The 18,244-nt window shown below is 43.7% G+C and overlaps 1 protein-coding gene across 2 annotated transcripts in view; it reads left to right on the forward strand.

Annotated features, from left to right (window-relative positions):
- The first annotated feature begins 1,425 nt into the window (after nt 1-1,425).
- The window catches only part of ELK3 (ETS transcription factor ELK3), a 48,908-nt gene continuing 32,089 nt past the window's right edge, over nt 1,426-18,244 (forward strand). Inside the window, exon 1 of one of the 2 annotated variants that reach the window (XM_035127167.2) lies at nt 1,426-1,869. The gene's annotated coding sequence lies outside the window, so the exon portion shown is untranslated. Of the gene's footprint in view, nt 1,870-4,717; nt 6,525-18,244 lie in introns of those variants that run through there. The other variant, XM_035127165.2, reaches the window with a different exon arrangement.

Here is an 18,244-nt window from a genome sequence, read left to right on the forward strand (position 1 = left end):
TCCCTTTTTTAAAACTGTTACTGTATTGGCTGCTTCTCAGTCCTCTGGTATAGGAACAAGTTAGATGTATTTGCTAGAAGACCAGCAACTTCACAGGTGAGCTCTTCAAGAACTCTTGCCATGGTAATCAGTTCATTTTCAATTTGTCAGTAAGGCTTAGACCTTTATCGTTGGTCAACCCAATTTGCATCACTTCCTCAGACTTCCTTTCTGAAAAAGTCAGTTTAGGCATTGATATCTGCCCTGTATCTTTTCCAGTGAATTCATCCAGCTTTTATTCAATCCCCTTACCCTGCTTTAGCACACCTTTTACTTCTGTGTCATTCAACAACTGATTTGCCTTCCTAGCCAGATTGCTGCTGTCTTTAAATAATTTAAATATTTGTTATTATTGATCCTCAAATTCTCCCCTTGCACCAGCCCATTACGCTCTGCTACCATTTTTTGGCTAGATCATATATATATATATATTGTTCCTTTATCTCTTAATTTGGGGGAGGCTTCCATTTTTTGAAGGAAGCCTTCTGGCCTCTAATAACTTCCTTGGCTTTGCTCTATAACTATGCTGGTATTCTCTTAGAATTTGATGGTACCTTTCCTAATCTGCAGTGCACATTCTGGCTGAGTTTTGTTTCCATTATTTTGGTTTTGAATAAGCAACAAGCGTTCTGGATATATTTGACACTCTTGTCTTGCCCTTTTCACTTACATTTTATTTACAGACCACCTTCTTTCTGAGGCATTCGGATTGTAAATGCTGAATCTGATAGTACATCACTGCTTCTAAGTGGTTAATTTTTGCTGTTCCTTAAATTACTGTGTGTCATAGCACTGAATTAAGACTACAGTCCTATGCATTGGTAGTAGCCCCTTAAATTTTCAGCGGCCTGTGTCCTGGATTGCAGAGCTTCTGTGCCGGGTCACTAGGCTCAGAAACCGTTTGATTTTGCATTTCAAGGGACGGAAGGTTGTCTTTGAAGTGCCCCATTGTGTCTTAATTTAGCAGTTTATAGCACCTCTGTCAGTATGAAGCCTGGTGAAAAGGGACACAGCAATTAGCACAGCTGAAGTCCAGACACCCTAATCAATAACACAGAAAATGCAGAATATTCGTTGCTGCTAGACCTAATGGTCAGGGGTCCCTTTACCTTTACCCTGTATTAGTAAAGATATTAATACATGCATGCTTATGAATAGAACTCTCTTATTGTATAATTCTGTTAACACAGCATTTAACATGCAGATGTGTGCATGTGGGATCTCTCTGGCCGGGTCTGCAAGTTAAATGACTCCAGCTTGCTGTTATCCCAGCATTTTGGGGGGAAAGCTGGATTATTATTTTTCAGCGAAGCCACCTCATGTTTTTAGTAGCTGTGGCTGATGAGCCAAGTTTGTTGGTCTTGTTTGAAGCTCCTCCCCGGGGGTGCAGAACAGGAAGAGGTGGAGGTCAGAGGGAGCTGCTGGAGTTCCTTGGTTCGTGTCTGCGTCTGAGTGAAGTTGCCATTACCCTTTTACTATGTGTGTGTCTTATATTACAGCAATGCTGCACATCAGTGGCCAAAGAGAGGGGAGAAGGGAGGAAAAGCCTGTTTACACAGACTGCAAACCGCCTGGGGAATAATGCAGGAAAGGAAGTGAGCCGGCTCTCTGTCTGACTGCTCCAACTTCCTGCTCTCTCTCTCTCACTCTCGCACACACACCAACCGGGGGGGTGGGGGGTGGAAGAGAGAAAGAAACAAGGGGGGATCAGGATCTCATTACAAGAGCAACAGAGCGTTTTCGAGGACTGTCAGTATGGAAAACTGGGGGATTTTACGCAGCTCCCTTTAAACCTGCGAGGAGAGATCGGAGAAGCCCACAAAACTCCGGGTATGTAAGCTTTTTTAAAGTTGGGCAGAGTTTGGAGTGGGGAGGCAGAAAAGGGCGAGGGGCAGACAGGTGGGAACTGCATGGGATGGCGCTCAGGCGGTTTCTCTCTCTCTCCCCCCCCCCATCTTCCCTGATAAAAGGCGAAAAGTATCGCGCCACGGGTGGGGGGTGGGGGAGATCCCTGCCCCGCCACTAGGCATCCGGTCGGGGCTGCCGGGGGAGGCGGGAGAAGAGTCCCGGGTGCCGGGAGCGAGTGGCCGCTCCAGAAGCCCCAGTTGTAGCTCTTTGCTGTGGGGCAGAAGTGCCATCTGTCAGGGGGGTTGGAAAATGTCTGAGAGGGAGCAAAGTGGGTTGTGGAGGGGAGGGCGGGAGAGAATGGCGAGACGTCGCCCTTTCGGACTGTGCGAGAGAGAGGGAGGGCAATGGGAACTCCCGGGATGTGGGGGGCAGAAAGGAGTCCCTGGCTTCTGCAGGAGGGCAGCCCAGGAGGCGCGTGTTGTGTCAACTACTTGTTGTGCATATGGCAATGTGGAGGAGTCTCCACCTGCCGTTGACAAAAAAAACAAACGCTGGGGGGAGGGGGGGCTAAAGATGGGGCTCCCTTTTCGAGCGGGGAAGAGGGGTGTGAGGAGGGGCGTCCAACTTGGCTGGAGAAATGGGAGTCTGGGGGTGCTACTGCGCCTCTCGAAGCGCGCGCCTGCCCGTGTTGGTGGCGGTGGGGAGGGGTCGCCTTAGGTTTGGGGAGACGGCGTGGGGGCCAGTGCCTTTGTGAAGCGAGTGAGCTGGAAGGGGGGCGCGCCGCCTGACAGGCTCGAGGAGACGAGAGTTAATCTCACCCTGAAGGCGCTGCGTCGCCATGAACCGCTTTAGGGGTGTGCGAGGGAGAGGGAAAGACACGAGTTTGTATGTGCGCCTTTTATGTGTTTCCACAACCTGGGAGCGAGGTGGTGGTGGCGGCGGCGGCGTCCCTGCTCTTGCTGCCACATGGGCCGTTTTATTAAGACAATGAATTTGAGTGTGTGCGCGCAGAAGGAAGGAGCGGGGCGAGATGGGGGCCGGGGGGGAACCGCACTCCAGACTGTAGCCCAGAGCCCAGAGGAATTAGAGCAGTTTGCTTAAGGGCAGCGCAAATTGCTGGGGGCTGCAAGGAGAGGAGGAAACGGCCAAGGGGCTTTGGAGGAGGAGGGGGGAGGAGTGTTGGGAGAGTTTCTGGCTTGTCTGGAAACAGCAAGACTAATTGCCATGCGCTTCCGGTTTGAAACTGGCAGCAGACAACATCTTGAAAATGAGTCACTGCAGCTCACAAAGAAACTCTGTGGTTTTCTCCTTCGCAGGTTTATGTATTTGCTCTTTTACAGTTTCCTTTGTAGTTTTGAGAGAGAGCGAGAGCTGGAGAGTTTCCTTCACTCTCACCCTCTGCCTCCACCAAACCCCCTCCCCACTCCATTTTTATATTTTACACCATCAGTTTAAAAAGGGGTGGGGGTGGGGGGGAGACTGGAGAGTTGTTTTTGGATCTGGCTGTGCTGAAGGTTAGAGGGACTCTGATGCTGCAGGAGGAAAAAGTTCCCTGAATTTTCCACTGGCTGCAGGAAGAGAGCCCATTTAGTCATGGCTAAGTAATGTCTGCACACACCAACTAATCTCATTAGGAGTTTCCGTTCCCTAACACAGGAGGGTTTTGTGAAGCCCTCTCAGCTTTTCTGCCCACTACTGTTGAAAGCAAGACAAGTTACATCTTTATTTAGTCAGGGTGGGGGGGTGGGACCTACTTAATTTAATGCAGCATCTTTTTATCATGTGATCTTGAATGGCTTTTTAAACGACAAAGGACACAATGGTTTCATTTTAATGTTCCTAAAATAAGGGCTTTACCCTTTATTTTGCCTTTTTATACTTTATTGGTTTTAGGGCTTTGTTGTGGAATATTTGAAAATGGAGTCTACTGTATCTTATTAGTTCCCGCCTCCTTCCTTCTATCTCTTTAAGTAAATAGAGGGTGATAAAATGTTTATCTAAAAGCAAATATATGCTAACTGCATTTGGCCAAATTATCTTGCAACCAATGTGTGCAATTATGTGATTATTTTAAAATATTATATGACATTTGCATCTGAACTTGTTTTTGTATTGAAATAACTTTCGTACCCCGAATGCAAATGATTGGAGGCTGTCCTGTCTAGGGCTGAATGCATCTGTCACATTCCTGTGTACCACTATCAAATTTCTAACTGATGAGGTTACCAGGCATCTGGGAATTTCCCTAGCCATAATTGCATTAATACCCAAAAACATTTTATCCAGGATTGGGACCCTTTGGATACCAATGGAGAATATCAGGACCATTGTGTGTTTGAAAAAAGTGTAATAGGTATTGGTTTATTGCACTTTTATTTTGGTTTTCCCATGTTCCTGCAAAACCTGATATGGGATGGCTTAGAAATTCAACAAAAGAAAAAAATAATTGGTGCCCACAGCGGGAACATTATTGGATTGAATTTTGCTTATAGAATTTCAGGTGGCTGTAGAGGCTAGGAGTGCTTTCTATCAATACCGGCAGTTGTTGGCATCCGTCTGCCTTGGGAGACAATGGAGGGATGCACCTTTGGGGGGTTAAGTCAATTACATTTTCTGTGTTCACTTCACTATTTACCTTTGAGTAGTGGCCTGGGAATTACCATCCAGGCTTTTGTAACTTCAAGGACTGACTGTTGTAGTATTGCTGAACATGGATGCCTTCAAATAATGTTTAGAACAGGCATAGGCAACCTTGGCTCTCCAGATGTTTTGGAACTACAACTCCCATGATCCCTGACCACTGGCCCTGTTAGCTAGGGATCATGGGAGTTGTAGTTCCAAAACATCTGGAGAGCCAAGGTTGCCTATGCCTGGTTTAGAAGGTCTAGGTCAGGCACCCCCAAACTTCGGCCCTCCAGATGTTTTGGACTACAACTCCTATCTTCCCCAACCACTGGTCCTGTTGGCTAGGGATCATGGGAGTTGTAGGCCAAAACATTTGGAGGGCCGCAGTTTGGGGATGCCTGGTCTAGGTACTGGACAATGTGATAGCTCATCTCCTTTCAGGAACAGGTAGGCATGGCCATATTCAACAGGCATTTCGGCACTTTGCTCAATCTTGGGCTGCTAGCACCTATGCAAAGTGCTGGATTTGACCTTTAAAATCCTACATACAGTGAATACTTTATCAGTGTCTGCTGTTTTCTGGAGAAGTTATGCTCAGACGCTTATGATCATAGACGTTTGATGAGCGGTGGGATGGAGTACAGCCTTTTGAATAGTGGTGCATAAACTTCAGAATAGAGACAACCAACTTTGCATCCTCCAGATGTTGTTGATTGGACTCCAACTCTCATGAGCCATGGTTGACTTGTCCAGTGTTCAGTGACGATGGAAGATGTAGTCCCAACAACATTTGGAGGGTACCACTTTGGCTCTAGAACATTATTCCCAAAGAAGCACAACTCCAGATGGGTGGGTTTTGCAGGTGTATTCTGCAACATGTCATGATGCAATAATAGTGGTGGATTTATAGTGAACCATCCATATATCAGGGACCCAGGTGGCGCTGTGGTTAAACCACTGAGCCTAGGGCTTGCTGATCAGAAGGTCGGCGGTTAGAATCCCTGTGACGGGGTGAGCTCCCGTTGCTTGGTCCCAGCTCCTGCCAACCTAGCAGTTCGAAAGCACGTCAAAATGCAAGTAGATAAATAGGAACCGCTACAGCGGGAAGGTAAACAGCGTTTCCATGTGCTGCTCTGGTTTGCCAGAAGCGGCTTTGTCATGCTGGCCACATGACCTGGAAGCTATACGCCGGCTCCATCGGCCAATAATGCGAGATGAGCGCGCAACCCCAGAGTCGGTCACGACTGGACCTAATGGTTTGGGGTCCCTTTACCTTTACCTATCCATATATCATCCCTCTTTTAGGGCCGGACAATATATCAATATATTGTCTTATATCGATATCAAGAGCAAATAATGATAACCATTTAAAAAAATTATATTGTGAATCGTGTGTGTCCTTGTGTGCGATAGTCAAAAAGCATGATACAGTGGTACTTCGGTTTAAGAACAGCCCTATTTACGAACTATTCGTGTCCCAGTTTGTGAACTTTACATAGCTCTAAGAACGGAAGCCGAATGGTAGAAGGGCACCGGCAGTGGGAGGCCTCATTAGGGAAACCATGCCTTGGTTTAAGAACAGTTTCGGTTTAAGAATGGACTTCTGGAACGGATTAAGTCGTAAACTGAGGTACCACTGTATTGTGAAAATTGGGAAGCCGACGCTTCTTCCTGCCCTGTGCAGCCGTTGCCATTGCTAACTCTGCCTCAGTTGCTCTTCTGTGCCTTCTGTAGCAGCAGCAGCAGCAGCAGATTGACGCAAAATTCGCTCTTTGAGAAATCGTGTGTGCACTGCAGGGTAGCTCTCTGCCTTAGATCTCTGTCTCCCCTGCCTGCCTCCTCAGCGGCAGGTAAAAATCGTCCTTGGAGATATTGTGTGCATGCGCATGCATGCAGCCTAACTCCGCCTGAGCGCTCTTGTCTCCCGAGCAGGTGGAGCTGGACAGTCTGCAAGCAGGAAATTCCCTCCACCAGAGATGCCAGGCTCTTGCTGAAAGGCAGGCACCAGGCTGGTAAGTGACTTAGGTAGAAGCATGGCTTCTGGAATCTGGAGCCACTTTCCTCCTCCTGTTCTCACGTAAAAACATAAACTTGGGTAACAGGAAAAACAAAAAAGAAAACACGCTGCTCAAACATAAGAACCACTTTCCTTTCCCCCTCTTTCCCCTCCTTTTCTGCTGTGCTTGTTTGTTGCAGGTGGGTGGGTGGTTGTTTGTCTGTATACACCTAAGCTGATTAGAACCCAGTCAAAATAAAATGTGGTATATCTACACCAGGCTTCCTCAAACTCGGCCCTCCAGATGTTTTTGGCCTACAACTCCCATGATCCCTAGCTAGCAGGACTTGTGGTCAGGGATGATGGGAATTATAGTCTCAAAACATCTGGAGGGCTCACCCTGCATGGGGACCACAAGGAGGGCTTCATCTGTTGGTTATGGGCCAGTCAATATGGAATAAGCCATTCTTACAGATATTTGGATCCCAAGGTGTTCAGGGCTTAATACTGTACAGTGGTACCTCTACTTACAAATAACTCTACTTACAAATGTTTCTACTTACGAATGGAGCTCTGTCCGCCATCTTGGATGCGGTTTAGATAGGATTTTTTCTACTTACGAATTTTTAGATAGAGTTGCTTCTACTTACGAATTTTTTCTCCCAATGCATTCCTATGGGATTCGACTTACAATTTTTTTTGACTTACAAATGTGTGTCCGGAACACATTAAATTCGTAAGTAGAGGTACCACTGTACCTTGAATTGGGCCCGGAAAATAATTCGCAACCAGCATAGCTGTTTTTAAAAGAGGGTAATATTATTGTGACCTGTTGCTTGTAGGTACCGCATTAGCATGATTGCTGCATTATTTTATACTAGTTGTAATTTCCGGAACATCTTCAATGGTAGACCCATGTGAAATGCATTATAGTAGTCCAGTAGAAATCCAGCTGCTTCTTGTAGCATTGGAAAATTTGCCTGGCATTGCACAAGCGCATTTTAAAGTTACCTTTGGAGGCATAAGGACTGCACCCTTTTTGAGTGATTTTTGGCTGGCTGGAATGTGTCCTTGAACTTTGATAATGTTTCTTGCTTGCTGGCATAGATGGAGGGTAGAGAGCTGTGAAGATGGGCATAGAAACCTCTGACTTTTATATCACCTGCAATGTTAGGAGTATTTTTAAGCATAAACTGCAGAATTACAATCATTTCACACAATTTGGGATTAGAATTTCCTGATTAGAATGCATGGATTTCAGGGAAACCTGAGTCCTATAACATCTCATAAATTAAATGGTTCAGGCAGCATTCTTATTTATACTTACTGGTAAGTCCCATTGATCTTTCTGTAATACATTGTAATACTAAGTAGGCATATACTGTATGATGGACCACCTTTTGTTTATTGGTATTTGTACCACTTATAAACAAAGGAATTAACTTCAAAGATTACTGGTTTTTCCTCTGTTTTTAAATGAGAACCTGGTTTTAATTTGTTCATGATTTAGAAATATGCAGCAGGGCTTTCGAAATATTTGCTGGCCCAGGACCAAAGTATTTAGGAGAGGGCATGCCTACAGAATGGGGATGCATACAGAAACAAACCCCCCAAAACATGATGCTGTGTGTGGGTTGAAGTGACACTTTGAGACTAGGAGACAAGTGGCTTTGACAGTTGTAGCTAAAGCTGAGGGGAAATAGCTTTAGAAAAGTTTTGTATTACAAGATTGGCATGAATCAAGGTGATTCTTATATTAATTTCCTGGTTTGCTTATTTGGATATTCAGATACATGTGAATGTAAATGATGTAAATAATGTAAATGTAAATGATGTAAAGGATGTAGGTGTACAGTGGTACCTCAGGTTTCAAACACTTCAGGTTACAGACTCCGCTAACCCAGAAGTAGTACCTCGGGTTAAGAACTTGTACCTCAGGATGAGAACAGAAATCGTGTGCTGGTGGCGCGGCAGCAGCGGGAGGCCCCATTAGCTAAAGTGGTACCTCAGGTTAAGAATGGACCTCTGGAACGAATTTAGTTCGTAACCAGAGGTAGCACTGTATAGCTGATGTTCGGGGAGGTGGTGATAGGGTTTGGCAGCATGCCCTCACTTATCCTTACATGTTTGCTTACACCAGAGGAGACTCGTGTCCACATAAGGCTAGAGAGATCTGGTACAAATGTAAGAACACTATGAGAATGATCTTTTGAGTAACCTTGCACTTTTGTACCGCTGCTGCCTCCTCGCCTTTCTTCTTAGCATGAAGCAGTCTCTTTCCTGGTTTGAGTTAAACCATAGTTTATCATTTTGTCTCAACTGGGGAAACTATTTTATATGCTTCCCCTGCAAAACAGGATTGAAAAGCAGAGCTGGATCCTAGTTTCTGGTTCTGATTTATAGGGCAAGCACAGCTATATCTCGCTGGCTTGAATGAGATGGCAGAGTATGCGTTGCCTGAAGCCAGGAAAGGAAAGAGTTCATCATTGCACAGGATGGTAGGAGGAAGCAGGTGTGCCTGAAGCTGCTTAAAAGCTGATTCTCATAACACCAACTGTGGTGTGGTGTTATGTCTGGACTACCCGAAACAGGTGGAGTCCTTTGCTACTAAGTAGACTATCTGCTCCTAATTATGCATCTTGAAGGCCTAATGTACATGGGATCAGGAAGTGCACAATTTATTCTGATAGATTGCCAAAATGCGAAGAAACCAGCTGCACACTTGTATGTAAAACATGGTACTTGTAGAAAAAAATAGCTTCTTAGAGAGAAAAGTATGTTGTTAAAATAATCAATGTTCTTCAATCCATGTGTGCCATGGTGTGCTGCTAGATATCTATCTTAGAAATAAGAGAGAGAAAATAATTTCTCCTTGAAACGTAAGTGATGAGACACAAGGCACTTACGTATACAGTGGTGCCTCGCTAGACAGATTTAATTCGTTCCACGGGTCTTTTCTTATAACGAAAAATTCGTCTAGCGAATCCCATAGGAATGCATTGAAAATTTTTTTGACATTTTTTTGCCCATAGGAACGCATTAATTGAATTTCAATGCATTCCTATGGGAAACCGCGATTCGCTAGACGAATTTTTCATAAAACAAATTCGTTTAGCGAGGCAACCTCCACTCGAAAAATCCTTTCGTTAAGCGGAAATTTCGTTAAGCAGGGCATTCGTTAAGCGAGGCACCACTGTATACTATAACTTCATGCTCCATGATTTCCTCAAAAATTGTGCAGTCAGTTGTCCTGTAGTGTTTCATTCCCTTCTTTGCAATTCTTTAAAAAAAAATAGTTTAACTTACAATGCTATTGTGGGTCCAATTCACCACTATTAAAACAAATAAGAAAGCAAAACTACCAAATGTCTAAGCTAACTGGCATCCTTTCTATCCCCAGCAGTGTGTCGAAATAGAGTGTGGTACGGATGATCTCAGGGCAGCATTCACTTATGCAAAGACTTCTGCTTGTACAACAGGGTTTGCCTCCCTATTGCCCCCTATATCCCCCCCATATTGGCTTGGGGTTGGGGTTGGAAGAATCCTAATAGCAGCGCAGAGGGGGAGCCGTGGTGTAGCTAGCCGCTCAGGTGCCTGGTGCGGGGGCGTGTCCTGCAGTCGGGGGCAGGGCGATCCACCTGTGGGGGTGGGGCAAGCCTCTCTGACACTTGGAGCCTCTCTGCCGCCTCCCCTTCGATTATAGGGCGGCTGAGGGAGAGGCAGTAGGCAGGCGCAAGTCCCACGCTGCTGTTTCAGGCAGCGCGGAACCTGCAGGCACCTAAGCCACCACGTCACTCCTAAAAAGTTTTGTGAGCCCAATTTGTTTTTTTTGAAAAAAAACCCCTCATTTTGTCACACACCCCTCAGTGATGACACCCCCCTCACCCCCTTCCTCCGCCACTGAGGGGTACAGGAGTGGGCATTGTTACGACTGGCAAACTGGAATGCTTGTGCAGATGGAACAACTGGAAGAACACAATGTTGAATTTCTGCCCTTAGAAGTTTGCCTGTATCGTAAATTCAGTTTTTATGAACTTGCACCACTTCAACAACACCAGAATAGAGTCCCCTCTGGTTTTGTACTTTTTTTTTTTGACCTATACATTTATCTTTGTACCAAAAACATCCATCACGAGAGGGACGAAGGGGTCCTTTGGACACCAGAATTAAATTTTGCTGTAGGGAATTAATTATTAATTAATTGATTGGCTTCATCTTGGTGCAGGAGCAATGCTATACAGTGATGCCTCGCAAGACGAAATTAATTTGTTCCGCGAGTCGTTTTATATTGCGAAAATTTCGTCTAGCGGTTTTCCAATTTAAACAAATCAAAGCAAAAAAAAATGTCTTGCGAAGCATGGCCATAGAAAAATTTTTGTCTTGCGAGTCAACAAAAAGATCGCAAAACGCTTTCGTCTTGCGAGTTTTTCGTTGTGCGAGGCATTCGTCTTGCGAGGTACCACTGTAGTTGTAAAATTTGAAGCAAAGGAGCTCATCATGGCTCAATAGTTGAGGACATGTTTTGCATGCAAAATGTCCCAGGTTCAATCTCTGGCATCTCCAGTTTGTGCTGGCAGAGACCAGAGCCTGGGGCACCAGAGAGCTCCTGCCAATCTGGTTGGACGACACTGAGCTAAGTAGGGACCAACGCTCCTATGTCCCTTTCAGTATCACCTCCTTAGCCACATGCCCAAGGAGAGTCTTAACACAGGCAGCTGTACTGTTCCACTATAATATATAAATACATATACTCACACGCGGATACACCCATATACCAAAGAACAGCAGTACGTAGCCTTGATATCCATTTCTTATTTGTAATTTTCTTTTAAAAACAAAGACTCAGTTAGACTACTGGAATACTTTGGATATTTATTCTGAGCTCAGTTTCTCATCTAAGCATTTTTTTGCTTCTGTTTGTTTCTCCCATTAACATTATGGGGTCAAATGTGCCCCAATAGCTTTTGTGTGAGACTATCTTTCGGAATGTGATATACCAATACATTGCCCCCCTCCCCTGTTCAGCTGAGATCATTTTTAAAAAACAACCCATTTATTTCCAGCCAGAACTTTAAAGGGACTCAGGGAACTCCAATCACAGATCAACACTGTTAAAAATGATGGAGGATCATTAACTGATGGAGGGGCCTGTATTCAAGAGAAACCTCTGAATCTCCCTCTTGCCGGGGGGGGGGGGGCTCGTGAGGACCTGTAAATGGAATATGATCCCTCTGGGTATCAGCTGCTGTTGACAAAGAGCAATATCTATCTGCACTATGTCCTGCTTATGAGTTTTCTATAAGCTGGGCTATATGGATCTGTGGCCGGATGCTTATTAGAGCAATTATTATGTTCTTAATGGTTCCAAACAAGGAACCGTTTGTTGCCCTTGCATGGTTTAGGGAGCCAGGGTTTGCTATTGGATAATATTTTAGATCCTGATTAAAAAAATAAAATAATCTATGGCTGCTTGGAGTAAGGCCATTACAGTTTAACTACTTTAAAAGTTAAAGCAAATCAAGTTAGCTTGCATTGCAGATAATGCATTTGAAGAAGGGAAATCAGCGTAGAGCAGAATTGTTAACCCCCCCCCCCCGAGATGTCCTGAAAAATCGACTGGTACGGGCCTCCATAATTCTTATATTTACATTTCCTATGCTTAATTGTGGTGTCATTTGGGTTAATTTGTGTTGGGACTACTCCAGGATACGTTTCAACTGATTCATGTCAAAAGTAGCCTGTATATTTACACTATACACACCCTTCACTTCCGTAAATGCTGACTCATGGCTTAGCTGTAGTGGAGCGCTGAGCACTTTGCAAAGTGGTTTGTTATTTATTTTTGCTTTTGCCACGTTTAATAAGGGCACCGCTTGCATGCCAGAAAGGTATCTGTTGGCCTTGAGCTCTTCTCTGTCATTGCAAGCCACGCCCAATGCTAGTTACAACAGGCCACGATGACATGCTTGCTTGGAAACGCATACTTTCCCAAGCCAACTCCTGGTTTATTCTGCTGTTTTCTGCGGTTTGCTCCTTCACTATTTTGCACAATAAACATATCGCAATAGATTTGAGTGATGATGCATGTTTATTTTATTTGAAGCTTTTTTGCTTTAATGAATCAGCTAGTATTTTGGAGACTTTAGAGAAAGACAAGAGCATATCTGTTCTTAAGAATTTTGTTGAATTATGTATGACTTCAGAATTAGTCATGATTTAGAGTGGAATGTCAAGATGTAGGAACAGAAAGTCAAGCTTAATAAGCATTGAAATAAAACACTAAAGCACAAACTGTTTTAAAATGTATATACAGTAGTTTGGATTGTACAGGTTCTTTCTTGAGAACAGGATTAATTTTGATGTTGGGATACACTTTCTCAAAGTATTTGTTCAAGTGCTGACACTTAAAAACTCTTCCAGCTATTGATGATACACATATTTGTATGACGGGAGACAAGGTGGGGGACATATGTAGCAGATGGATAAACTCAGGCTAGTGGAAGAGTTATCAAAAACACAAACACTTCAACCTGTTCCCATGAACACAAATTAATGGACGTAGCCTGGAAAAAGCTACACACTGACTAATAGTCAAATATGGTTCAGTTTATGTACATCCTGTACCAGCGGCACTCTCATCACTACAGAATACTGAAACGCAGCTGAACGCTAGAACAGGAAGTTGCAGGATGTCTTAGCAGGAGGAGAAACAAGGAAATGGAAGACACTCCAAGGAACTGGAAAACAAGTATGGAGCCAACATAAATCCCAATTAGGGTGCCATGTCTTCCTTCAAGCCCTTCACAGCAGGCACCAGAACTCTAAAGGACGCACATACAGTAACCTAGTTTGGAACAAACCAGTGCAATATTCATTTGGCCATAGGTCAGAGAAACCTGTAATACATAGTACAGTAACCTGCTTTGAGACATTATGGAATTGCCTTTCTAGGAATGCTTTGAAGAAACACTGGGCATGAATTTGCTGCAAATTATTTAGGCATAGCTGCCAAGTCCGGATCGTAAAGATCCGGGATCGGCAGTGCGCGCATGACCGGAAGTTGCGTGACGCGACTTCCGGTGGCGCTTCGCCCTTCTATGGGCACCAGAAAATGGCGGCGCCGGAAGTCGCTTCCACGCATGACCGAAAACACGTAAAAGCGACTTCCGGCGCCGGCGCCGCCATTTTCTGATGCCCATAGAAGGGCGAAGCGCCACCGGAAGTCGCGTCACGCAACTTCCGGTCATGCACGGAAGCGACTGCCGGCGCCGCCATTTTCTGGTGCCCATAGAAGGGCAAAGCGGCACCAGAAAAATGGCCGCCGGGAAGAAGCGAATTTAAGGGACAATGCCGGGATTTTTCGCCAAGCGGGAGACCGCCGGGAAACGGTGAGAAAAAAGGGGTTTTCCCGGCGGATACGGGATACTTGGCAGCTATGTATTTAGGTATGAGAAACCCAGAACTTACAAAGCACATCACTACTAGCATATAGTTGGTTTATTTGCGGCTATTAGACCCTGAATAATTTATTTTAAAATTTGATAACGTGCATGTGTGTTTGTTTCCTCGAGCGTGTTTATTTGAGTTTAATGTAAGCTTAGTTCTTTTGCACATAATGTATTCAGTTTTATATTGTTTTATCCCATGAGCCCCTCTGCTGAAACAGGCACAGTAAAGCTTGTTGTAAAACCAAATAAGGCTTACAAGAGGTTTCTTTTACGCACGGAATGGCGCAGGAATAGATATTTATCTGAAACCTATATTACATTTTTATAACAAAGGATCTGCCGTTTTCTTCAAACTTTGTCCCTTAGTGTTAACGCTGCATATTAATACATCTGCAAAACAGATTTCTGTTACAGTAAAGGCTTCTCTTAAATGCGATGACAGTATCGCGCTATAGAATCTGTGCATGCTTATTTATCATTAGCCTGCTCAGCACAGAGTGGTTTTACCCATGTGTGTCAAATCTGCAGTTCTTTTGCTATTGTTTTCTAGGCATGTAAGTCCTCGCTACGCACATAGACACCCATGCAGGGTGGGTGGGGAGTTCATATCCCGCCATTTCTAGTATGCTGTATGGAAATGATTTACCAGTGACTAGCAGCTGCCTCCCCCACTCCTGCGAGCGTGTTTTTGGAATTAATGTCTCTGCATGTGCACCTGTATGGGTGCTAAAGTCTATGACACCTAAGAAAACACAAAGGTTCTATTTACTGTGTTTCAGTGGATTTCTATTCCACTCTTTTATCAAGTTCTAAGGTGGCTAACAATCAAATGCAACAAAGCTTAACATAATACCAAAATATGTGGTAATCTGAAGGCCGTACTTCAGCAAAATAAGCAAACGTGTAAATATACCCTGATTTTTTTACCTTTCTCCCATACCTGTCTGATTTTACCTTTTTGAGAATCTTTCTTCAGAAAGAATTTACCATTGTGGAATAGTTAGGCTATGGTAATTTCACAGTTTATTTTAACTATCTGGAGCACCTTTCCCCAAGGAAATTTGGAAAAATTCCTTAGTAATTATTATTTCAAATTAAAACAAATGTTTTTGTTTTTTTTACAGAGGTGGTGCATAATTATAGTGGCGAAATGCTGAACAACTCAGTCAGTCCAATTAATTCTTTGCCAGAGACCTACGCAATTTAGGTTGGCAGTATGGGTGAGAGCCAACTAAGTTGTGCCTTAAGGTCATTGGTTTCAGTGGGTCTACTGTGGGTATGATTAATGTAGGATATCACTTTATACTGCTAAGTGTAGAAAACTTCAATTCTTTCTCTCAGTTCTACAGCAATATGTCTTTTGTGGGTTGCATTCCCCTATAAAGTACATAGTCAAGGAGTCGGTGTGTTTGTAGAAGCACAAATACCCAGATGAAATCTATGCAAGGAGGGGGTGCCACATCTCGATAAATGCTGGGGAATGCTGCGTAAATGAAACTACCTTTGAAATGATGGGGCAACTCCTACTTGACCAAAGCATTGTGTGTACATTAGAACCCCATAGAGCTTTGGCTCATGGTTGAGGTGCTGCGTGTTATTAGTGCAAACATGGAAAACAGGTAAGGTACCAGCAAAAGAAGCATGGCATATTAAACTGTTGGAAGATGCGGAGCTAGCAGGGATGACCACTAGAATAATAAATCAAAATGACGAAAGATATAAGGAGGACTGGATATTGTTTATTGAATATATGGAAAGTATTATAAGCAAACAATCTACCTAGCAGGATGGTAAGATTTTCAGCAGTGTAAGAAATAGCTATAGTTTATAAAAGTGGTTGCGATAGGGTGCATCAAGAAAACACAGGAGAAAGAGAAGATAAAAGGAACCATGGAAGGAGAGGATAGGAAGCCAGCTAAGTATTTTGGGGTGTTTTTGGGGTCAACTCTTTGAAATCATAAAATTGCCACTTCTTTTTTTACTTCAGAGTTCCTTCAAACAACTTTTGTTTTCAACTCTACCAAATTGTTCTAGAGCACAGCCAGGTGCTTGTACCCATTCCTACACTATTTATTAGGACTTGCATGACCTGATTGGATGACTGTTGCAGGGCTAGCCAACAGAGTGACCTCAAGGTGTTGTACTCCGACTCCTATCATCCATAGCCAGGATGGGCAATGGTCAAGGATTGTGGGAGTGTAGTCCAATGGCATCTGGAAGGCCACAACAGGTCAGCTATGCCTGCTGTAATGTTCAAATGGGTGCTGAGAAAAATGTGGACAATCACATGAAGAGAATTGTGTTACATTTGCTTTCTTTCTTTGTAACATGTTTAGATAGCAGGAAGTTCTTTATTAAATTTCTATATTGACCTTCATCTATGGATCACAAGGCTGCTTACATATCCTATAAAACATACCATATTTTCCTGCTGTGGGTAGTTAATTACCTCTTAGGCATAAACATATTAAAACTTTTTACTTGAATGCATTATCCATCCCCATTATTGCTTAGATATCTGCATACTTTTGCATTTTGTTGAACTATATGTTCAAAATCTTCCCCTTTATATTAGAGAATTTCAGCTTCTGGTATTGAACTCTGTTTAAATGTGAATTCAGCTATGGCATGACTTCATTGTATAGCTTGTATATTAAAGGAATGTCAGAAGAATTGCAAGGGGCTTGTTCTTCTTTTAACACTTCTAGAATAATTTGAGCAGAGGAGCATATGAATTTTGTACAAGCTATGCCTGGAGGTGCAGGATAAGGCTGTCTGTAACCTGAGAGCTGTTATGATGTGTAGTGCCCGAAGTGTTGAACTAAGATTGGGGAGACACAGGTTCAAATCTTCATTCAGCCATGAAGCTTACTGGATGACCTTGGGCCAGTCACTATCTCACAGCCTAGCCTACCTCACCTCACATATAGAAGGACCTTGTATGCCGCCTTGAACTCTGTGGCAGAAAGGTAGGATACAAAAGCAACAAATGAAAAAAAAATCCTATTGAGAAGACCATCAGCTGTAGAACCCCTTTGTTCTCTTGTATTCCTGTGCTCAGGAGATCTACAAGCATCAAGTCCCCCTACTCCAGAAGCAGAAGAAGTTTTGTGTCCTCTTGTATTTTGTAGTAGTAGTAGTAGGGGTTTTTTGGGGGGGGGCAGCTGGCTCTAGCAACTTGTTAGCATATTCCTAGGCCTGTAACCTATGTAAACTCAGTGTTACCTATAATGCTTCCAAGTTCAAACAAAACTTGTAGGACTCAAGGTACTGAATACTGTATTCTGAACAATTCCTTCATGACAAATACCTCATGAAGAAACTAACGGTTTCTTCTGACCTATAAAATATAAACAAAACTGTGGCCTATGCCCTTTTTCTGTCTGCAGTTGGTGTTTAATGAGAGATTAAACTTCATTTAAAAATCCGGCCAAATAGGATTAGATTCATGTCCAAACGGCCATGTACAGGTGCCCAAGTGCTTCTGTGTGCTCAGCAGGGCTCTTTGAACTTTCCCTTCTGAATACTGCACCTTGTTCTTCATTGGGCCATATTTCAGAGTGGCCTTTGTACAGGGAGCTGTGTTGGAGAGGGAGATTCAGGTGTGTGTGCTCCTGTTCATGCCTGCAAGCACTGCCCATAACATTTTCCATCATTTCTATAGGGAAACAGTGAATGTGTAACACAAACCCAAAGAAAGAAAACCTCCAAGGCTCACTTCTTTAATCGAATCAAAGATGGATTTTAGTTTTGCAGTACTAATACAGAGCTATTTGGCTTCTTGCAGTGCAATCCTGGCCATGTCTACTCAAGTTAAGTTCTGTTGAATTCAATGGGGTTTAGCCTCAGCTAAGTGGGGTGAGGACTGCAGCTTTAAAGACTAGCTAGCCCATTTGTTGTGTGAGCTTGAGTAGGCAGATGCAAAACGTCTGAAGCAGTGTTATATTAGGTTTGTTCACACGTTATGCCAAACATAGGTGCGAGCTGTCTCTATACAGGTACACCTGCTCGTGTGAAAGAGTATATACATTTGTTGATTTGTGCAGCTCGGATGTCGTGTACACAGGTACACAGACTGTACACATGTTGAACATTGTGTGTAAATCACTTTATGAGTGTACAACTCAACTATTTGTGTACACTCGTTCAATCCCAACAGAGGGCTTTGCAGTGGCAGCCAGGAATATAAAACTTAAAATGCTTTCATGGGAATTTCCCCTTTACATGCTTTAACAACCCTTGGGTTGAGCCTCCAGTGACACCAGGGATGTTATCTATACTTGAAAAG

The sequence above is a fragment of the Zootoca vivipara genome, chromosome 10 (genome assembly GCF_963506605.1).
Source record: "Zootoca vivipara chromosome 10, rZooViv1.1, whole genome shotgun sequence".
NCBI lineage: Eukaryota > Metazoa > Chordata > Lepidosauria > Squamata > Lacertidae > Zootoca > Zootoca vivipara.